Source organism: Megalobrama amblycephala, linkage group LG3, assembly GCF_018812025.1.
Source record: "Megalobrama amblycephala isolate DHTTF-2021 linkage group LG3, ASM1881202v1, whole genome shotgun sequence".
Classification (NCBI taxonomy): domain Eukaryota; kingdom Metazoa; phylum Chordata; class Actinopteri; order Cypriniformes; family Xenocyprididae; genus Megalobrama; species Megalobrama amblycephala.
In genome coordinates, this window is record NC_063046.1 from 11,533,643 (window position 1) to 11,558,312 (window position 24,670).

The 24,670-nt window shown below is 37.9% G+C and overlaps 1 protein-coding gene across 1 annotated transcript in view; it reads left to right on the forward strand.

Annotated features, from left to right (window-relative positions):
• Window positions 1-1,919: 1,919 nt before the first annotated feature.
• The window catches only part of zgc:109889 (uncharacterized protein LOC553542 homolog), a 47,325-nt gene continuing 24,574 nt past the window's right edge, over window positions 1,920-24,670 (forward strand). The window contains 1 exon segment of the mRNA XM_048183866.1: window positions 1,920-2,190. The gene's annotated coding sequence lies outside the window, so the exon portion shown is untranslated.

The window sequence follows — 24,670 nt, forward strand, 5'->3', positions numbered from 1 at the left end:
TTCTGCAGTACACCTCGCTGTGGTGGTCATTGTGTTTGTAAAGTTTTGTAAATTGAAGCATATCCTGAAGAGTTTGAGTACATCTACCTGCAATGGAATCAAATTGTTTCCAGGACCATGGACAGCACCGGATTCATCAGTGGGTGGGAAATCTTTACATCTTAAACACAATCAGGTATTTTAAAATCATTCTGTGGAAATTACATCTATAAGCCATCTGTTTAGGTATTTTACCTCAGACTAGAACAAATAATTCATCATATAAATACATTGTTAAGTACTATGGAATATGTCAGTAAATTATATAATATTAATAGCTCTATTACAAACTCTTAAAATGAGTTAGGTAGTGTATACTGCTGACAATAATAAAACAAACTGCTGACAATAATAGCTAAAATTTAAAGCCACATGATAAGGTTGAAGAATTTAATCAATACTGTACTTAAAATACAAGCATTTCTTTGTTTATATATATATATATATATATATATATATATATATATATACAGTATAGTCCAAAAGTTTGGAACCACTAAGATTTTTAATGTTTTTAAAAGAAGTTTCGTCTGCTCACCAAGGCTACATTTATTTAATTAAAAATACAGTAAAAAACAGTAATATTGTGAAATATTATTACAATTTAAAATAACTGTGTACTATTTAAATATATTTGACAAAGTAATTTATTCCTGTGATGCAAAGCTGAATTTTCAGCATCGTTACTCCAGTCTTCAGTGTCACATGATCCTTCAGAAATCATTCTAATATGCTGATCTGCTGCTCAATAAACATTTATGATTATTTTCAATGTTGAAAACAGTTGTGTACTTTTTTTTCAGGATTCCTTGATGAATAGAAAGTTCAAAAGAACAGCATTTATCTGAAATACAAAGCTTCTGTAGCATTATACACTACCGTTCAAAAGTTTGGGGTCAGTAAGAATTTTTATTTTTATTTTTTTGAAAAGAAATTAAAGAAATGAATACTTTTATTCAGCAAGGATGCATTAAATTAATCAAAAGTGGCAGTAAAGACATTTATAATGTTACAAAAGATTAGATTTCAGATAAACACTGTTCTTTTGAACTTTCTATTCATCAAATAATCCTGAAAAAAAATATTGTACACAAATATGTTGTACAATTGTACACATTAAATGTTTCTTGAGCAGCAGATCAGCATATTAGAATGATTTCTGAAGGATCATGTGACACTGAAGACTGGAGTAATGATGCTGAAAATTCAGCTTTGCATCACAGGAATAAATTACTTTGTGAAATATATTCAAATAGAAAACAGTTATTTTAAATTGTAATAATATTTCACAATATTACTGTTTTTACTGTATTTTTAATTAAATAAATGTAGCCTTGGTGAGCAGACGAAACTTCTTTTAAAAACATTAAAAATCTTAGTGGTTCCAAACTTTTGGACTATATTGTATATATATTTAACGTATTGGTAAGGTAACTTAGAGTTAACCAAGAAACGTGTTTTTACTTGAATTTTACATTTCTGTTAAAATGAAACAATTTTATTCAAATTACATTATACATTGCATTTTTATGCATCACTGTCACCAATGCTGCCATCTACTGATAGAAATACGAATGCACGAATAAGAAACTAATTATACATAGCCTACTCTGCGCTCTAATTTTCAAAATTTGAATTTGCACAGCAATTTACAAAAATCTATTCCTAACATCCTCGCAGTGGATACATTTCTGTTTAGAAAAGCTAATACATTCGTCTTTACCTTTGTGTTTGTGCTTACATTGGTTTCACTGGCATCAGTACATAATGGAACTAGTCTACCTAATATAGTCTACTATTGGACCGTCCTGACTGACATTTTTGTAAAGATGCTAAATTGCAAAGTGCTCATTTCTTCTTCCTCTGCTGCTCCAGTCGGTGGGAGGTGGTCAAGACTTCAGTCTGCGCATGCGCGCGAGGCAGCGTTTATCTTGCTCTCTAGCAGAAGACTCGACGCTGTCAAGGAAACGCGCACGCTGGGCGCATCGTTCCGAGATTTACAAACAACTGAACCTGTCTCGCGTACCGTTATTCACATCAGCCGTTGCAGACAATAACCGTTACGGGATGCATGCGATGTAACAATACAGAGTGAGAGAAACACACGGACCGAAATCAGAGAGACGCCGCTCCAGTGCTTGATATACACAGGTAAACGCTCTTTTAATCGGTTTTGCATCTCTCATGGGCTTGGACAAAGCTGAGCTGCTAACGCTAACATCGCGCGCAAGTGCTCTGTTTTGATCCCGTAAAAAGGCTGTGATGTGTTTGTTATGCGTGTTATGGCTGTGATGAGGATTAATGTGGTACCGTGAAAACATTCATAACATGGGCTGTGCATTTTATTATTATTTGCTTTGACGAGAAATCATGTGGTACGAACAAATAAAATGTCGAGTCAGTTGAGGCTGGTGACTTTATTAGGAACTGCGACATAATACATCCATATTTGTAAGTTTACATAATTTATCATAGGTCGGTCTAGTATGCCTAAGGGCTTGAGGTCTCCAGTATGTGTGTGTGTGTGTGTGTGTGTGTGTGTGTGTGTATATATATATATATATATATATATATATATATATATATATGTAATGATAATATGAACTATGATATTTATAAACATAAAAATATTGGGTAATCTTCATGTTGTTTTTTGTTTTCTGTCCTCCAAAGTCTGTCCATCTTTTCAAATATTTACTCTCTCAGTTTTCAGACTCAATCTCAATTTTGACTAAATGTTAGTCCCTGCACTTTGAGCTATTTACCAACATTTGTAGCCTATGTATGTTTAACAACATTATAACTAAATGCCAAGTGCCTTTCTTATGAGCCTAAATATTTGGTTGGCATCATTTCAGAATAAAAATCTCAAAAATGTTCGTCAAAACATCTCCTGGTCCCAAAAAAATGCCTCAGAACCCATAGGGTTAATAATGTCAGTTTTATCATGTTAGCCAGAGTAAATGTTTGGTGTCCACTTTCCAGCTTGCTTACCAACTTTGAAACGTCCCACTGGATTGTGACGGTATCAGCTCTTTGATGTCGCTAACCATGAGCCGGAATGGATCTGTTGACTTGAACTTGAGCATTGATGTCAGTTCTGTTAATATACTGTATGGACATGTTCACAAGTCTTTAACATGGAGTCCAAGTCAAGTCTCAACTAAAGTCTCAGTTGGCGTACTGTCTGTATTTGTACAGCAGGCCACCTTTCCCTTTTGTTGTGTTTGTGTGCAATTGTCTTTGTGTGCAATGCCTGTGCAGAAGTGCTGTTTGCTGCTATTTTCCCTTTGCCTTTTGTTATCCTACACCAAAAAAAAAAAAGAAAGAAAAGAAAATGCAAGCATGGCCTGTCTATTGAGCCTATCGAAAAGGACTTTCCAGGTCACACTACATATCAGGATACTAGACAGCTGGACTAAACCAGAGCCTCTCTCATTTTCTCTTTTTTATTCACTTTAGTTGTCAACATGAGTAGGTGCTTCCGGTTTTGTCAACAAACCCAATAACACACACACACACACACACACACACACACACACACACACACACACACACACACACACACACACACAGTCTGTTTTACCAGCATGCTTACTCAGCAATATCAGGCAACAATAGGGCATGATCAATGATGCGTTGTTGCAGTTACTTTACATGGGTGTCACGGTGGTCATCATCGATGTTGTGAATCAATCCACTGCTGTACAGTGTTATCAATCTCCGACGGATGTGTCTGGATGTATGCTTGCTGTGGTAGTCAGTGTTACACGGTGTTCAGCCACAGACCGATTACATTACTTGCTCACTGTGGCACCGCCCCCACTGCCATTTTGCTTTTTTATAGAAATAAAAGTTCAGTTGGACAATGCAGGGCTCCAGACAAAAAAATTTCATCAAAGAGCCATTAGCTCCTATAGGGGGAATAAAACAGGCGCCAAATAATTTTAAGAGCCACACAATAATGAACTTAATTTTAAATCACTTACTTTTAGTCATCCTGTTGTGTTTATATATCTCCCCTTTACAGTTTCAGCTTTTTCATCTTGTGAGAATGTTACTATTTTCACTTAATACTATTATAGTTTTTGTTAATATTTTGAATCCGATTCGATTTTTATATTTTCTGCTTTTTTTTTTTTTTAAGTTTTATTTATTTATTTTGTTTTTAAACATGTATGTTTAGTTTGTATAGATTTTTATTTTAGTATTAACATTTTATTTCAAGCAATAAAATTTTTTTTAATGGTTTTAGTTAACTATAATAACCCTGATGCTAGTAAAATTTTTATATTGAATAATATGTGTCAAATAATGTTCTTAGTCCTTCCTTCCTGAAGCTACAATAGTTTACTTTGAATCAAATGAAAATAAATATATGGAAATAAATATATAAATGTATTAAATTTGGTTTGTGTAAGCAAATAACAAACAGGGGAAATTGATATACATACTGCTTGACTTTGATTACTTTGAAATACAGCGGGACTCTTATTTTGAAATGTCTGTGCTTTACTTTTGCTGCTCATTCAAGTTCAGATGAGGATTAAAAAATTACATTGCTACAACCGTTTACAACACAATATAATATAAATATTATAAAGTAAACTGTGATAATTGATCAGCATTAGCAATCGGTTGACAAATGTGCGCTAATCATTGATTGCGAGCTGCTCTGAAGACAGCGCCATCTTTTGACTTTAAAACATGTAGCACTCACATTTATTTAATGAAATTAATAATAATCACATTAGGGAGTATCGCGATTTGTTTTTCCATCCACAAAATATAAGACTCCTTAAAATGATCGTTTATACTCTTGTTATACTGTTTAAGGCACTGAAGACTTTATATGACCTTAAATTTATCTGATGAGGGTGAGCGGAGTGGAATAATGAAAGTGATCAGCATGATTGATATTCATAACGGTAAGCACGCAATGCATTGTGTGTGTATCTGCAGTCTGTAGAGCCGGTTTCCCCTTTTCAATGACGAATATAGACAAATTTATATGAAGAAATAGGCAGTTGTCTTCTTTACGCAAAAGCAGAATGGTGTGTTCAAATGCAGCTGTTTTGCACCGACGCAGGCGACGCGAGGTTACAACACAGTCGGCTTTCATCAGCTCTAGTTCTCTGGCGTCTGTTTGGTGTGTGAAATTTGTCCCTACCTGTTCATATTTCGGCACTCTAACTGAATCTTTCACACACAGCATCTCATGTAATTACGTCAACACAGCAAATGATGTGATAGGCTGCTGGTCACGGAACACGCAAATAACATGCAAATTTTACAGTTATAACGTGTGAATTTGTATGGTTGCCAATGGCGACCTCAGCAAAAATATCACTATCAAATTAATATTTTTAGTCACAAATGCGACCGCTTTAGGCGCAGTCTGGAGCCCTGCAACGGATGCTACAGTTAGGCCATAAACTGAAAGCTTCTGCTCTACTCTATACAGCATGAGCTGCAGAGTCGCAGCAGGAGTCAAATTTCATAGCTGTAGTTCGGAGTAATTTGTGTCCCGAAAGGTGAATTGCTACAACAATGATAAAGACCTTTCTCCACGCCCCAACCTTCGTCACACCATTAATCCAACCTGCAGACACTTACACTTGGAGACATGACTGACAAGATGATGATGGAGAATTTGGTGCACAACAAATATCTTATCTTGTAAAATGTGCGGCCAGTACCGGCGCTCCCTATACACAGAGTATGTGTAATCACGAATTTGAAAGTAAAAAACCAAGCGTGCATTCAAAAGCGATTTCAATACCCTGCATATTGATAGCAGTTCCCTGATGCCCGCAAATTATAGGCCTACAGAGTATTCGTGTGATCACAAATTCAAACGTGAAAGTGAAAAGCGAGCGAATGACCGATTTAGTCGTCCAGCATCTAAGTACTTGGCTATCTAAAACACAAAATGTATTTTAAAAATGAACTGTCAGCATGCTAACCACTTTTGTTACAAAATGCTGTCTTCAGCAATACATTTCAAGATAGTTGTTGTCTGATGTCAAATTGCATGCTGTAAACAATTTTCCTGTGTTTATGCATCTTATGGTTTTTTTTTTTTTTTTCTATTATATTGGAATGAAACATTACGAGGTCCCAAAAAAAATGAAAAGAAACACGTGCATGGATGAACTGTTCACAACAACATGAACAATTAAAAAAATAGATGAAATTGCATTAATTGTCTTTTAATGCTGACTTTAAATTTTTGTATGACAATTAAACTGAAGTAATCATTCTTTTGAGTCTTCTTCGGGTTGAAGGTTTCACCCACAGCCATATTTCACTGTCCAGTTAGCCCACCGCCTTTTCTCCGAACACCCCAGTTTCGTTTTCCTGTTAGCCTGCCCCATTTACACAGATGAAGGACCCATCCATATCCTAATAAATGTACTGGAACTTCAGATACAAAGCTGGTCTCAGATCATAGCACTACACTCAAAGCACTTGCTCCAGGGTGCGACCCCTTTTGCTCCAGGCCTTATTCAGCCAGGAGTTCGTGCATGGGGTATCCAGCTAGGTCACATGGTGTCCTGGCTGATTTGTTCCAATTGTGCTGAATGCAGCACATTTAATTGTGTGTGACGGAGTGAGAAGAGTTCATGGTTGAGAGACAGAGAGAGAGAGCGTTGCTAACCCTCAAGCCCATCCCAGTTTAACACATGTACTCTTATTTATTGCTAAAGTTTGGGCTTTAGGGACCCATATCTTTTTTCATCTAACATTACAGATGTATATTGTAATTTGCAACATCAATGAATCTTCTTGATTTGCAAATGGCATATCTAATGCCTTCAAAATCAGATCCACAAGAGCTGGTACACATGATGAGGACAGAGCTTTTGATTCATTGGTATGTAGTCTGTCTGGAGCAAGTTTATATCATTAACTAAAACTATTAAAACATTTTCATTTGTTTGTTAATTGAAATAAAATATAAATATTAGATGAAACCTTAAACTACATAAATTAGAAATGCTGCTTGTCAACTAACTGAAATAAGTGTAAGTTTAAGCATTTCAGTTATTAACTGGAAATAAATAAATAACTGAAACTGAAATAAAAATACATTAAACCTAAATGGTAATATTTAAATGTGCCCTAGAATCAAAAATTGAATTTACCTCGGCATAGTTGAATAACAAGAGTTCAGTACATGGAAATGACATACAGTGAGTCTCAAACTCCATTGCTTCCTCCTTCTTATGTAAATCACAGTCGGGATCATTAATATGTATGACCCCAATATTTGCATATGCCAGCCCATGATCAAGGCATTACACAGGGGCAGCCAGTATTAACGTCTGGATGTGCACAGCAGAATCATCAGACTAGGTAAGCAAGCAAGAACATTTCTTACTGTATTCACGGAGACAAGACTGTCGTTATTTTCATTTTTTAAACACTTGCAGTCTGTATAATTCATAAACACAACTTCATTCTTTATAAATCTCTCCAACAGTGTAGCATTAGCCATTAGCTAAATGGGCCGTTAAATGTGGTTAAAGTTACCATCGTTTCTTACTGTATTCACAGAGATGAGAGCTGTCGCTATTTTCATTTTTAAACACTTGCAGTCTGTATAATGCACAAACACAACTTCATTCTTTATAAATCTCTCCAACAGTGTGTAATGTTAGCTTTAGCCATGAAGCACTATCAAACTCATTCAGAATCAAATGTAAACATCCAAATAAATACAATACTCACATGATCTGACGCATGCATGCAGTATGCATGACGAACATCTTGTAAAGATCCATTTTGAGGGTTATAGTAGCTGTGTGAACTTTGTTTATGCAGTGATAGAGTCGAGAGCTCGGGAGGGGGCGGAGAGTGCGAGCAATTAAAGGGGCCGCAGCCTGAATCGGCGCATTTCTAATTATGCCCCAAAATAGGCAGTTAAAAAATTTTTATAAAAAAAAATCTATGGGGTATTTTGAGCTGAAACTTCACAGACACATTCAGGGGACACCTTAGACTTATATTACATCTTGTAAAAACTAGTTCTAGGGCACCTTTAAAAAAAAAAAAAAAGTGACAAAAGCACAAAGTTACTTAAAATGAAACTAAAACAAAAAAAAGCGAATTCAACACATAATAAAAAAAAAAAAAAATAGTTGGCCTAAAAAAATAAAATATAAAATTAATACTAGTCTAAAGTCATTGACCTTGAAGGGGATAATGTACAGTTTGCTCTCTTTCTGTCTAACTATCTTGTCTGTCGAAGTGTTTGGCTTCTGCTCTTCTCTTTTTTTTTTTTTGATCAAGCAACAATCAGAGGGCATGAAAAGAAACCATGGCAACACTTCCTCTCAGTCTGCAGTAATGACACTCTTGTTCTGTGTTCCGAACAGCTCTGAATATTTTGGATAAGGGAACAAAATGTGATCGTATTTCCTTACAGGGTTTTTTTTTTTTTTCTGGCTAAGGCTTGATTAGCTTGGCTCCCTGAGAGCCCACAGATTTGATCCCGACATTAAAGAGGTGAAGGGAAGTCAGTGGAAAAGGGGGGCAGGGGGGATCAGGGCCTCTGGAATCTGAGCAGCACAAACACACATCTGCTCATCAGTTCGACCTGCAAATGCAGCTCTGCTGTTTGTGCTCCTCTTGATTTGATATTTAAACCATAATGTCCTCCTGAAAAAATGTTGCTGGGAAAAAAGAAAGGAAATAAGCAGAGATGAGTCTGATGTTGGAGGATATTTGTCAGTTTTGTGTGTATGGTCACAAAGTAAAAGATATCAGATAAAAGTGATATTTTTGGTCTTTATACAGTAGTGAAATACAGTAATGCTTACTTGTCAGAGTCTCAAACAAAGCATGGCCCCACCCCTAACTATAATAAATGTTGATGACGCACAAGGGCCACAGAGCATGGCCCCGCCCCTAACACTACAGCAGCTCGCCCGCTCAATCGCGAGTTATTGTCATTACCGTTAGCTACTACAACCTACATTTTGCTAGCTATGCCTTCGTCAAGCAAAGGCGTATTACCTGGTTGCGATAATATACAATACAGCTCAGTCTCCTTATTTAAATTTCCTAAAAACGATGATATGAAGAAAAGGTGGATTCATTTTGTGAAGAGCCATCTTGATAGAGAGCTGACAATCACCATCAACACCCGCCTCTGCAGTGATCATTTAACACCGGATAGTTTTACAAACTTTCATCAGAGACAGCTGGGATTCACTGATAATCCACTGTTATTGGTAAATGGGGCTGAACCGACTATCTCCCGCCTCGGCATTCATCATCCCGGCATTCGTCATCCCGGCCTTCATCCTCCGATTTCGCAGTGCCGACATCTGGTGCCACAGTCAGCATTGCGTGCCCACCAATGAGTGTAAGATGCCTTGTGTGTGCTTATGTTATAATTAGTAGGTAGTCCACAGTAACTCTACTAAATTTTGCAACCCCCTAATGTAGGGCTGTAACGATATGCGATATGAAACCGAAATCGCGATACGCAGGTCCACGAACCTGTATCGCGATGTGAGAAGGCAGAATCGCGACACACCCCTTCCAACTCCCAGAGTTATCCTTCCTGTCCAGATCCAATGCTACCACATTTTTAAATTACTATAAGTATTAGGGGTGTAACGATTTATCGTAAATGGTGTGTCTCAATCAGCTCTCTAGTTCAGTAAGTGTTTCGGGCACACATTGAATCTTGCAAGCAGGTTTAAACGTTTCTCATGTCAGTCTCTTGCATGGTCGCGTGAGAAACGTCGTGGCTTTCTTTCACCGCAGTGCACAGCAACGGCTGTGCTCACAGAAAAGCAAAAGACGCTTGCGATGCTTTGCTTTAAGAAGTTCTGTGGGGCCGTTCACATATTGCGTCTTTTCCGCGTGCAAGTCAGTTATTATTTTCAAATGTAGCCGCGCGGCAGGCGCGCTCATAAAGGGATCAACGCGGTCGCGACGCGCGTGCAATTCTCAACTTCTCAGAATGCCGCAAGCGCACCGCAGGTCGTGTGACAAGAATCAACCGATCAGCTATGGCCTTTCCGTAACAAAACATCAAAAGCTCAGCCGAACAGCTGATCATAGCTGTACATGGTGGTTTTTATATCTTATCTCCATCAATATATCTCGTAGTAAAACTAATGCAAGGGCTAGAAATCATTTATCCTTTGCAGAAACATCCTGATCCTCTTAGAGAGCTCAGTTCATGGTTGCATAGCAACGACCGACGCCACGGGAGCGCAAGCGCTTTGGAAAGAAGGAGAAGCGGTGCGGCCGCGCCTTCCACGCGTTTTTAGACGCGATATGTGAACGGCCCCTATTCATAATTCTAAGTTCATGTTAAATTTAACATTTTTTTTTCAGTGACAGACAGCCCTATTCAACTGTTAATTTGAATACAGAAGGTTTTTATTAAAATTTTATATTTATTTATTTTATTGAAATGTGATCTTGTATGTACAACAAGGAAAATTATTGAAATTTGTTCATGTTTTTTTAATAAATCTTGTTTGAATTTCAGTTTCATTTTGTTCAAAATATCGTGATACGTATCGTATCGTGAACTCCGTATCGAGATACGTATCGTATCGTGACCTGAGCGTATCGTTACACCCCTACCCTAATGTGATTCTTTTGGTTATATGCATCAGTATGTTTGACTCATTAGACTAGTAAGACTACTTGCTCTCGCAAGTAGGCGTGGTTTTAGCACAGACAGCGGACACGCCCCTAGCATTTGCGAGAGAATAATGCTTTTTTTTTTTTAATCAAGATTTTCATAACTTATTTCATTTACTTGACTTTTTTTTTTTTTTTTTTTCAAATTTGGCTGGGTGGTCCATAACACATTTTTCTGTGGTGTGACAAACTCATAAAAATATATTATAATATTATATTATAAATATAAAAATATATAAATATAAAAAATATATTTTAAAGGGTTAGTTTATCCAAAAATGAAAATAATGTCATTAATTACTCACGTTCATGCCGTTCCACACCCGTAAGACCTTCTTTAATCTTCGGAACACAAATTAAGATATTTTTGTTGAAATCCGATGGCTCCGTGAGGCCTTCATAGGGAGCAATGACATTTCCTCTCTCAAGATCCATAAAGGTACTAAAAACATATTTAAATCAGTTCATGTGAGTACAGTGGTTCAATATTAATATTATAAAGCGACGAGAATATTTTTGGTGCTCCAAAAAAACAAAATAACGACTTGTATAGTGATGGCTGATTTCAAAACACTGCTTCAGGAAGCATCGGAGCATAAATGAATCAGCGTGTCGAATCTGCTGTTGATTCAATACGCTGATTCAATACGATGATTCATTGTGTTCCGAAAATACAAGTACAAGTACAAAATACAAATACAAGTCGTTATTTTGTTTTTTTGGCGCACCAAAAATATTCTTGTTGCTTTATAATATTAATATTGAATACAGTCATTTTATTACTGACTGTTTAATTGTCTTATGTAAATTGAATTCAGAGTTTGAAATCAAGCTTCCTTGTGCTGTCTTTAAGCTATTGCAACAAAATTCCCCCACTGTAAAAACACAAATACATTGAGTGAGCAAACATTTATGCGAGATGATTGGAATTTTGTCAGTGTTTAAATGTGAATAAAACCTAAATTAAAATCTAAGCACCATATAAAGCGATCATGGTTCTTCATAAGACTTGGATTAAACTACTTGATTCATATGCATTACTGTCACAATGTCTCATACTTTTTGAAGCTTGAAAATATTGATTGCATAGAATTTCAATGGATTGGCAAATGATTATGAGATATTAAAAAAAAAATCTACATGGCAGTTTATATGGCAGTTTTTCCCCCATGTAATCGGAAATGGTATGGAATATTGATATTTTTCAAGGTATCGTATCAAAGTTAGAGTTTACAGTATTGTGACAACATTTAATTGATCAAAAGTCACAGTAAAGTCATTTATGATGTTACAAAATATTTCTTTCAAATAAATTCTATTCTTTGAACTATTCATAAAGTAATCCCGAAAAAAAAAAAAAAAAATATATATATATATATATTAGTTGTTTCCGCAAAAATTTTAAGTACTGATTTAAATTGATAATAGGAATGTTTCTTGATCACCTAGCATATTATAATGACTTCTGAAGGATCATGTGACACTGAAGACTGGTGTAATGGCTGCAGAAAATTCACCTTTGTTTAAAGTTATAATAATTTACAAGTTTTTCTAATCAAATAAATGCAGCTGCAGATGGATTGCATTAGATTGGAATCTATTAAGAGAATGAACTTAAGTGTTTGTGACTAATGATATAGTGTGTGTGTGATATTTTGCATGCAGTCCACAGGCACTTGGCTCACAGTGAGAGATGAGTGTTTGATAGCATTACATTGACTTTTAAACACATGCCTGTAGAGAGAGAGAGCTGGGCCTTTAATTGCATTATAAATGCCGTCTGTTTCACACAGAGCAGATGCTCATGCACACACACAAACTTATTAAATGACACTGATGCACATCAAAAACAACATGCATCCACAAAAGCGGGTAGTTCTGTCTTTAATATCATGCAAACAGAGACTACATGCTCACTGACTCGGACTCCTGCTGCTGTACTATAACTGCTCCTAATCAGATGATTGTGAATGAGTGTTTAGCGTTGGTTAATGAGGTGAACCTCATATGCTCATTGCTCTTAATATTCATATCACATATTACTGCTTTATATCCCCCTACACACATAACAGCAACTCAGGAATTCACTTTGCTGCTCTCCCTAGGGTCCCTGACCCCCTCCTGCTGTCAGAAAGAGATGGGGAAATTGAGACATGCTTAGGTATAATCATTACGAGAGTGGGTGGGGCTCTTCTGCATTTCTGACATCTTGTTGAGATGTATAGAAGGGATTCTCTCTGCACCATTTTCACTCTTCTCCCTCTCTCATTCTGTCTCTCTCTCTAATTCAATCCTTTCTCAGAAGCCATTTCAGTGTTGTTTCCATGGCAACATCACCAAGGCCCCTCCTGGCAAGGTGGCACACTTTTTGGTTCTCTTTTTCTTTCGTTCATTGCTTTTCTTTCTCTGTGTGTGCTTCCTATAATTCTCATCATTCTCACCATCACGTTTCGACAGTTTGTGTCTAAGGGTTCAAGTCAGTTGTTTTTTAAAGGTGCCCTAGAATGCTTTTTCACAAGATGTAATGTAAGTCTAAGGTGTCCCCTGAATGTGTCTGTGAAGTTTCAACTCAAATACCCCATAGATTTTCTTTTATTCATTTTTTCTAACTGCCTAATATGCGCAGATTCAGCGTGCTTCCCCTTTAAATGCTCGTGCTCCCCGCCCCCAAGCTCGCGACTCTATAATACATTGCATAAACAAAGTTCACACAGCTAATATAACCCTCAAAATGGATCTTTACAAAGTGTTCGTCATGCAGCATACCCGATTATGTAAGTATAGTATTTATTTGGATGTTTACATTTGATTCTGAATGAGTTTCATAGTAGCCTGTGTGTGGCTAACGGGGCTAATGCTAACATTACACACTGTTGGAGAGATTTATAAAGAATGAAGTTGTGTTTATGAATTATACAGACTGCAAGTGTTTAATAATGAAAATAACGACGGCTCTTGTCTCCGTGAATACAGTGAGAAACGATGGTAACTTTAACCACATTTAACAGTACATTAGCAACATGCTAATGAAACATTTAGAAAGACAATTTACAAATATTACTAAAAACATCATGATATCATGGATCATGTCAGTTATTATTGCTCCATCTGCCATTTTTCGCTATTGTCCTTGCTTGCTTACCTGTTGGTTTGGCTGTGCACATCCAGACGTTAATACTGCCTTGTCTAATGCCTTGAACATGAGCTGGCATGTGCAAAAGTTGGGGTCATACATATTAATGATCCCGACTGTTACGTAACAGTCGGTGTTATGTTGAGATTCGCCTGTTCTTTGGAGGTCTTTTAAACAAATGAGATTTATATAAGAAGGAGGAAACAATGGTGTTTGAGACTCACTGTATGTCATTTCCATGTACTGAACTCTTGTTATTCAACTATGACGAGGTAAATTCAATTTTCAATTCTATGGCACCTTTAATATTATGATATTATACTATTGGCAACTAGCTGAAATAAAATAAGTTTACGTTTTTTATATTTTATTTCAATTAACATTTATTTTATTTCAAGTAACAAAAAATGTTTTTTTTTATGGTTTTAGTTAATATATAAAAACCCTGAATGACATGCAAAGAGAAGATGGTGAGAGAGTGGGAACAGTCTGACTCTGTAATTTCTATTTTATTTTTTTAATTTAAAGTTTCTCACTATTACACTTAACTAGGCACAACACAACAAAGCGTCATTTGATAAAAAAATTTCTTCCATTTTAATCAAGTTTCTTTTTTCCTTAACTTAATTTTTATTTTATTAAACATTAGACATGTTCTGATTGGCCGAGATTGTGTCAAGTTGTGCAGCAATTTCATTTGAAACTTGACACATCATGGCAGGTTAGGACATGATGTTGGTATCAGTGACTGTGTTTAAAATCTTAAACCGCATTGTTGTGAATCTCTCTTCCCATTAACCCATCCTGTTGTGTTGTGAGTCAGCAGCAAACAAAAACTGTTTTGGTAGGTAGCATTCCTGTAGCTCAACTGTTAGAGCAGGGCACAATGCCAAGGTCATGGATTTGATTCCCAGGGACATACTGATAAAATGCATATTGTGAATTCTTTGAAAGTCAAAATCACTTTGGAAAAAAGCATCTGCTGAATGCATGAATGTAAATGTAGATAAGGAGCTCACAAGGTTTTTAGAGACAGACAGCCATGATGAACTGTTCAGCTTCTGAGTATTTTGCTGTCTGATGTGTCCTTCCATTCCTCTAAAACATATAGACACATAGATAGATATTCTCTATACTAATATATATACATTAAATAAATAAACAAAATCCATCTAAATAGATGAATAAATAAAGCAGGACTCTAGGCAGTTAAACTTTTCTAAAATTGAATGGCTATCACATATTTTGCAGCTGTGCTATCATCTTCTCGCATTATGAAGGACATTTTCTCAGTACCATAAGTTTAATGAATAATGTAATTAATGAATTCAAATCTGGGGAGAAATGTTTCTTTTACATTGTGATATTTAGGACAGATGAGTAGAAAGAGTTTCTCATCCTCTATTTGCTGTAGATCAGTGTCTACAGATCATCTGCTTTCTCTATCTGTCCATGTTTGTTTACATCTTCCTCTTTCTATTTCTAAATCATCGTCAATTAATCTGTATTTGGAGAGGATTCGTCTTTCATTAAATTGTTTATTTAATAGATAATTTGCCAGTTTAGTGGTTCTACTTAGGGTTGAGTTACATTGGAGTTTATTTTGGAGGTTAAAAAATGTGTTTTTTAGTGATTCATCATTATCTCTCTCTCTCTCCCCATTAACCCATCCTTTTATTACTTACACTTCACACAGTCCTGCTGAGGGCTTGAGGGAGTGAGGATTACAGCCCTGGTGTCTCTATGGTCTCAACTGCTTTATTCATGAGAAGACAGACTGAAAGAGAGTGTGAATATTTCAGTGCAGTGTTATCTGTTATTGAACTGGTGTGTAATTGTTATGATGGTGTGTGTGTGTGTATATAAAAGAGATCAGGACAGCAACTGATGAACAGCCGAGCAAAATTCTCCAGTATTTTTACATTTTAAAAAACAGTGACAGACAATTTAAATTGTAAGAGCAGAATCAAATGGGGGGGGGGGGGAGAACTCAACCTCTGTGATTGGTAAGACTAAAAGAGCTCTTGCAGGCCACGTTGGCCACGTACAAACTATAAAGTTTCAGGAGGGATAACCGCATTTAAATACAGAAGTGAATCCTCATAAATTATTGTTCCATGTGTATACAGAACATGACACGCTCCCCGAAATTGCAGTTATTGACAGCATGGTAATGTAACCACTAGGGTTGTTCCGATTCCGATATTAGTATCGGAAATACCACCGATACCACAAAAATTTCTGGCATCGGTATCGGCGAGTATTTAAACTCACGTACCGATCCGATACCATTTTCTTAAACAATACCTAGTTGTGCCCGCTATCTTTGCTTAACGCAGCAAATCGGAGATCAATTCTTCTTCGCGGCTCAGAATGCAAACACAGGAAGTTGTGCTGTGTTGCCACAAGCAACCACTGTTTAGAGCATAGAGTTTAGAGCAGCGGAGAAGTGAAAACGCGCTAGCAGTATGTCTGCTGTTTGGCAGTATTTCAGACCAGTAAAACGGCGACATGTCTCATATGCAATGCTGCAATTTCGAGTGGCACAAGTATTGGCAACTTTAACACAAATAACTTAATAAAGCATTTGAAGACGCGTCACCCCGCGCAACACGATGGTTACATAAAGGCTAATGCTGCGTTCACACCAGACGCGAATGAAGCGATAAGCGCGAGTGATTTACATGTTAAGTCAATGCAAAGACGCGAATTGACTCCCTGCGGCGCGATTCGCGTGAATGACGCGGTGCGAATTGAGCGATTCGGGCGTTTGACGCACTTAAGATGGAGAAGGATGAGGCGTGCCAGCTTCATTCAAACAAAGAGAAAAGTTTTCAAAAGACAATAAAGGTAACCGACAAAATTGTCGCGTTTATTGTTCTGGATGACCAGCTGCTGTCAGTCGTCGAAAACGTGAGATTTTTATTTAACAAAATTGTTTCTGGACTTCAAGTTTTAAAGAGATTATTTTCTTATATAGCCTAATTTTATTCCTAGATTTATTTGTTGCACTGTTTTTATAGTTATATTGTAAAACTAATATACCTTTTTCAGTTTACAGTGTTAGATTTGTGGCTGCATTTGAAGTTCTTTTTCACTTAAAATAAATAAATAATATAACTGACAAATGTAGCCTATGTCAGATAATAAAAATACTCTAGTTCACTGTATATTTTTGTTCTTGTTTTATTAAGGGATAAGTCTGAAGCACACCATAAATAATTCTATCAATTCATACAGATACACACCCAGGTATCGGATCGGTACTCGGTATCGGCCGATACCCTGAGCTCAGGTATCGGCCGATACCCTGAGCTCAGGTATCGGCCGATACCCTGAGCTCAGGTATCGGAATCTGTATCGGGAATGGAAAAGGGGTATCGGAACATCTCTAGTAACCACAGCAAAGTTATGTTTTGTTTCTGTTTGTAAGGCTGCTTCGCAGAGCACGCTTTTGATGTGTTGCCATGTCTACTTATTATAATTGTTTTTGGGCTTGTTGTCTGGGTTTGGTTCAACACTATAAAGGAATAATCACATAGTGAATACATAACAACGTCTGACATATTCAGCTCACTTTCACCAGTTATTTTATCTATGGTTTGTAATATTTCTTACATATTTCTGCTCGTTGTAAATCAGATAAAGATAAATTAGCACAGTACCAGTACCTAATGAGAGCGATTGCGTGTGTGAATTAGTCATACTGTCTCTCTATTAATTGTGAAGCTGTGGGTTGTAAATAGTTCCTTCAAAAGTAGAAAAATATATGCTATCCATGGGTTTCATGTGACGTCACTGTATTTTATCGCCGCCATATTTGTGTCCGGTCACAGCTGCGCGCTCTGTTTAAGTCTATGGCGACAGCAGCTACAACTACCAGAAGAAGGCCAACAAAACACTCTTAGAAGGTTCACAACAAATTTACAATATGTCTGGGATATGTGGTGCTGTTAGCCGTTTTAACAGTTGTCAGAACTACACATTTATTTGATTCCAAAGGAGTTAGATCGGCGGAATTATTGGCTTCATTCAGAAAGGACCGTACCACTGGCAGCCAAACAGCAACGCACAACATTAATAACTGCTGGGACTGTCATTTACATAACATTATAATTGTATATAATATTGTATTAAAATATTGTGAATTCTAGTTGCTGTGTTTCGGCGTGTTATTACAGGATGAACAAATTCACGACACGAGCTGACTACATAGTTCAAGTACATGCGTGCATGATTTTGTGCAAATATAAGTTGTAATTTTATGTCTATCTTGTATAAATATATGAATTACCCTATATAGGATGTGTTCCTTTGAGTTAACCTTCTAGCAAAGTGCTTCATTTTACGGGTGTTCATTCAGCACGTGCAGCTCAAATAATACTGTTATCAAAATGAGATGATTTGAGAAAAAAATCTGTTATTGTTCGTGATCCTTATTAATCAAACCATGTGTTGCTGAATATAATACGAGAACAATATAAGAGCTAGATATTAAAAATAATGCATTCATTTTTTAAAAAAAACATGAAAGTTTTAATATTACTGTAAACATTTAAATGACTTAGCTAATCGTTGCTGTTTGAGCTGCGCACGCTGAAGTTGAAGAGAATAAAAACACATAAACTGAAAGTTAATTAACTCAACGGAACACATCCTATATAAAATAATTCAGATACTACAACTAGTATTTGCACAAAATCACGCATATATGAACTTGAAGTAACGTCATGGAACTCCGAAACACAGCAAATAAGCCCAAATAATTCACAACGTTATGTTACAAGTATATACGATTATAATATAATTTATAAGAAGACAGTCCCAATCATATTAATGTTTTGCCTTACTTTCAGCTCTGTGGGTTATTTACCTCAACGAAACACATCCTTCATGAGTATAATCAGATATTTATACTTCATAAAATTAATATTACAAGTTTTATCTGAACAAAATGACGCGAATGCACAAGTGAAGTTTGAACAAGTTATGTAATCAATGTTTAACTCCAGTAGACGCCCTCTTCCCACAACAACACGCTGAAACAACAACATAGAGAATTCACAACATTTTATTACAATAGTGTTCTAGTTATAAAGTTATGTAAATTACAGTCCCAGCAGTTATTAATGTTGTGCGTTGCTGTTTGGCTGCCAGTGGTGTGGTCCTTTCTGAATGAAGCCAATAATATCGCCGATCTAACTCCTTTGAAATCAAATAAATGTGTAGTTCTGACGACTGTTAAAACGGCTAACAGCACCACATATCCCAGACATATTGTAAATTTGTTGTGAACCTTCTGAGAGTGTTTTGTTGGCCTTCCTCTGGTAGTTGTAGCTGCTGTCGCCATAGACTTAAACAGAGCGCGCAGCTGTGACCGGACACAAATATGGCGGCGGGCATAGCGGAAGTGACGTCTTTGAAACCCATGGATAATAAAATTTGAGTTTCTAAGCTACTTTAGTGGTAAATCACATGACAGCGCTGACAACTACTTTCTGCTCCTCTGTGCCCGCGATCTTCACGTTTTGCGCAGCTACTGTTTGTATGAGTGTTCGTGCCACAATGCAGCTGCGCGAGCACGGAAGCTCGAAATAAAATCGCCTAAAATCGCTTGAATGTTCAAACTGGCAAACCTTAAAACAAATACATCTGACAAAGTTTAGTGAAGACGCAAGGCTTACCGCTCATGCACCATCACTATGTGTTGATCCGGCATTCACCTCTGTGTTGCTTTTATGCCACTGACTGACTCACGTGGCTCCACACGCGGTAGTATGTTTTTAAGGGGGAAGTATTAACCAACATGGGAAAATTATGTCAGTTAGAGGTTCCGAATTTCAGTTTCCATTACTTTTCGATTAATCGTCCAGCCCTATTGCAGGGTGAGGATGTTCTTTTCCATGGTTCCTCCCAGCGGTTGGTCTGCTGCCTGGGTCTGTTGCCATGGTGACGGTTCTGCCCTCTGCTGACTAGGAGCTTTTTGTTGAAGGGTCTTGCATTGTGGCAGTACTGTGTACCTTCTGGTTTTCTGTGTCGCTTTGGATTCTGGGTTTTGCGGTTCAGAATCACTGGGGTCTTACAAACCCTTTTTGAGGAGGCCTTGTGTTTGTTAAAGGCTTTCTGTGTCAGGTCACGTAGTTGTTGAATAGGCATTGTATGGGGGTAGGCCCTAATGCCCAAATGGTGAGTTACAATCAGATAGAGGTTTCAGAGGAAAAGGCTCTTGAAGCTGGTGTCCTCCTCCATCCCAGGTTCGTTGCAAGCTCTGAAGTAAGCTAATCTGAGTCTGTGGTAGTAAACATAGGGAGTTTCATGCCGACCTTGTTTGGTGTCTAGGGCAGCAATCAGCCCATTCTCAGACTCTGGGTCTGAGAATTCCTTTATGATGGCTTGTTTCAGCTGCTGATAGTCTCATTAGATGTTTTCTGGCTGCCTAGTCTGAAAGTGTCGCAACTCTGGGCTGGAAGTGATCCAAAGCAGATAGTCTATCTTGGTGGTTTACACTGGTCAAAGACTGCAGGTGAAAGTCGATGTCTCGCAGGTAAGTGTGAACGTTGTGGTCTCCTGCAAGATCTAGTGTGACTGTAGGGATGTTTCTGGCCATTCGGTTGAGGTCTTTGAGTGTCACTCCATGTGTCGTTTTTTTAATCAGACTAATTCACACACGCAATCGCTCTCATTAACACATTCAAATAAATGTACTGGTACTGTACTAATTTATCTGTATCTAATTTACAACGAGCAGAAATCTGTAATAAATGTTAGGAACCATAGATAAAATAAGTGCTGAAAGTGAGCTATGTCATGTCAGATCACTATTTCATTAGGAAAAAATATTCCACCTTTTAATAGTCAAGCATATTTATAGTACAAACCTTGCCAGTGAACTATGAGGGCAAAAACAAAACAAATATAATCAAAAATAATCATTCATTAATTGTTATCAAGGTAAAATGTTCAATTAATCGAGATTTTGATTTTAGGTCAAATCATCCAGCCCTAGAAATACTTGTCTGAAGGAGATGCATGCAGGAATACCTGTAGCATGGCAAAGGGATGCTGCATCTTGTTCCCCTTCTCAGGGAAGCATGGGTACATGTGTAACCTCAGACGTTCACTTTCGAATGGGAACTTGTGCTGCGTCCCACTAGAGTGCCTCAGGTCTTCCAAGGAGGCTCATAGAGAGCCTAACCACTCAGAGCTACTGTTCAGACAGAGCCCTGAAGAGTGGAGTTAGGCTCCCAAATTAGGAGGTCTAGCAACGCTCTTAACTTAAAGGAAGTAGCTAAGAAGGCTCAACAAGGTCTGCAACTTGGCACTCCCACCTAATTGGCTCTAAGGACAGAGGCCGTAAACACCAACTTTCCAAAGTGAGAGGAGGCTTAACTACGCCCTATAAAGAGCAGCTATCAAGAAGGCCTAACAACATGATCTAGCTGGCCAAGTGAAGCTCTGTAGAGCAAAGACCTTAGCAAATGACTGTTATAAGGAGAGGAGGCCTAGAAATACTCCTTGCTTGTGCGTTGTCCAAGGAGGCTCAAAGAGAGCCTAACAACCTGGCATACTACCTACCCAAGCTCTAGGGACGAAGGTCTCGGCACTGCATCCTATGCCTGTCAAAAATCACTAATAGCAGGCGGAGCTCATTTTGCAAGCAGTAACCAAGGATGCTCCCAGAGAACCTAACTTGGTCCCTAACTGAACTCAAGGATGGAGGCCTCAGTACTACATTCTACACCAGCCAAGAAGGCTACATAACAGCCTTGTTACTAAAGCAGGCGGAGATCAGGGGAGAGGATGGCCAAAAAGTGCCTAAAACACCCCCAACTTTGAGGCACCAAAGAGGCTCAATCGGTGTCAGGATTCATCGGTCAGTTGGGACATCTGATCATTCTGATTGGCTGTTCAGCTACTGCCACCTGCTGGTACGGAAAGGCATTGCTTCTTACGCAGGCACAGAACGGATGTGTTACTTGACCGTTGGTGTGGTGTGTCAGGGCAACTTTGGACCCAGACGCTGCCGACGTGAGCCAACCCCGCAGTCTGCTTTCGTTGCCACTAGTTTGTTGGCATCGGCTTGGTGCGTTCCGGGCTTAAAACGAGAGGAGGCCTAATGACATTTTGCTCTCAGGACAGCTTCCAAGGAGGCTAAACAACTTAGCCTAACAACTCAGAATTGCTATTCAAGTGGAGCTTTGGGGGAGCATGGATCTCTTCCACATCAGCATAATTTGCATGCTGGAAAAGGTGAATGCGAGCAGAAAATGGCTTTCCCCAAGATCTCTCCACATCAATGTGAAGATCTGGGAGAAATGGAAGGTTCGTATGAGCTGGGCGGTTATATCCCGATAAACAAAAGCTCATCCAAACGGATAAAGATGATTGTCCAAATTCCCTCGAGAAAAGGAAAAAACAAGAGCAGAGTTTCTTCATCAAGAAACTCTTACAATACACACATTTAGCCCCCTCAAGGACTGAGCGTGCATGCTCCTTGCCAAGGCACATGACACATTTCATAGGTGTCATATAACCCTGACACAAATGAACATGCTTCCTAAAACTCTTAGCACTTGCTCGCCCTATACCACCTTGGAATATTAAAAAAAACAACTTTTTTGATGCACCTGGCTCATGATACTTTTTTTTTTTTTTTTTTTTTTTTTTTTTTTTTTTTTTTTTTTTAAACCCAGCTAAATCATCTAAATGTTTCAGGAGAAATTTCTGGACATAAGATTCAGTTTACCATCCCATGTACCTGTCAACACAGATGGATCAAAGTCAGACAATCATGTATCTGCCGCAGTAGTGATTTGTCCAAAATGTGTCGGCAAGTTGTGACGGTTTTGGGATAAACTGCACTTTTAAAATGGATGGATGTTATAGCCAATTAGGAGAAAGGGGCGGATAATTGAACAAATTCCTGGATAAAAGAGGAAGTGGAAGGAGTAACAACAGGAAGTCGTGAGTGAAGTGTTGCGTTGCAGTGGGAGGGCGACCAACAATAGAGGCTGAGTCGAGACGCGGGCTGTTTAAATTATGTGCACGGCAGATTGCTACGTTTAATTATGCACATGCCGTTGTGATGGATCTCCCTGGCACGGATGACTACAGCTGCCGGTTCCTGTCGCTTCAGTGTTCATCTATTGAGCTCGCTTGATCCTTCGTCACTGGCGTTGTCTGCAGCGCGTTTCCTGGTATGGAGAGGAAGCTGCCGGTTCCTGTCGCTTCCGACTGTTCGTCTATTGAGCTCGCTTGATCCTTCGTCACTGGCGTTGTCTGCAGCGCGTTTCCTGGTATGGAGAGGAAGCTGCCGGTTCCTGTCGCTTCCGACTGTTCGTCTATTGAGCTCGCTTGATCCTTCGTCACTGGCGTTGTCTGCAGCGCGTTGCCCGGTATGGAGAGAAGGCTCCCGGTTTCTGTCGCTTCCGACTGTTTCCAGTTTCTCGGATAAAGAATTAACTGCTGCACCATCGCAACGCCCTCAACGACGTCGACTACCGATTATGTGGGGTTTTAACTGCCGAGACCCACCTCAGTTCAGGTATTTTCCTACCAACAACGCATTTAAACGTACTTAAAACTTTCAAAAGCTCCCCGACATCACTCAGACAGACACACACACACACACACACACACACACACACACACACACGCGCACAGTAATTGTCTTTCTTTAAAGCTTTACTTGGTTTTGTTTTCTTTCTGGGGTAAACTTTTGCTTCTGAATTGTTTTTTCTTTTGATTTTGTTTGTTTATTTTTTGAATAGTTTGATTATTGAAACTTTGGGTGTTTGATTATTGAAATTATTGAAGTGTTTGTCAACTTTTTGCTTTTTCCTTTTTGGTTTTGAGACATGAACTCTTAACCCTATGGACTAATAATTCTATGATGAACTACATCAAATGACCTTTTTTTGTGTGTGTGTGTGTCTTTTTGTAATTGCCGTGATCCTCTCTGTGAAAGCGTATCTCCATTTCTGGTATTGCACATTACAAATTGATAGAATTGCATTTTTTGTGTAGTCTTTTTGTGGTGAATTCCAATATAATGTTTTTGCATCTAATTGTGTAACTGGTGGTTTGAGTTATTTGAGTTATCCTGGGTTAAACAATTAGTTACTTTAATGTGGTAGATTTGAGTCTGCCTAGCACCCGAATTGGCAAAGGTTTTTTTTGGGGGTACTACCGTTACAAAGTGTATCTCTGGACAAAGTTTAATTTTTACAGCTGAAGCTTGTGCATTAGCTCATTAGCTCTAGAACAAATAGAAAAGGAACAACAATGACATTTTTTAATTTCCATAGACTCTAAATCCTGCCTACAAGCACTTGAGTATTTGAAAACTGAACATCCTATAATTATCAACATAATAGGAAAAGTGGACTTTTTAAAGAAACAAGATTTTAATATTGTTTTTTGTTGGATACCGGTCCATATGGAACTGGCTGGTAATGAACAAGCAGATAAAGCAGCAAAAGAAGCACTTAAGTTGGAAATGATGGAATGTAAAACTATCAGTGTCTGACATTAAACCCTTATTGAATTTGTGCATTTACAATAAATGGCAAATGGAATGTAACGAATGCGAAAATATCAAACTGTATAAGGTGAATCCAATACTAAATCAATGGACAAATATAACATGGTCAGACATGTGGCTTTAGCTGCAGTGCATTTCTAGATTGCCACAAGGCCAACTTCACTTTCATTTTCATAAATATATTTCATAAAAATAAATTTCTAATACGAGTTTACCATAAACTGCAAAGTGTCTGCTTTCAAATGAGACCTTACTTATGCTTTTAGTGCAAAGGGTTCATG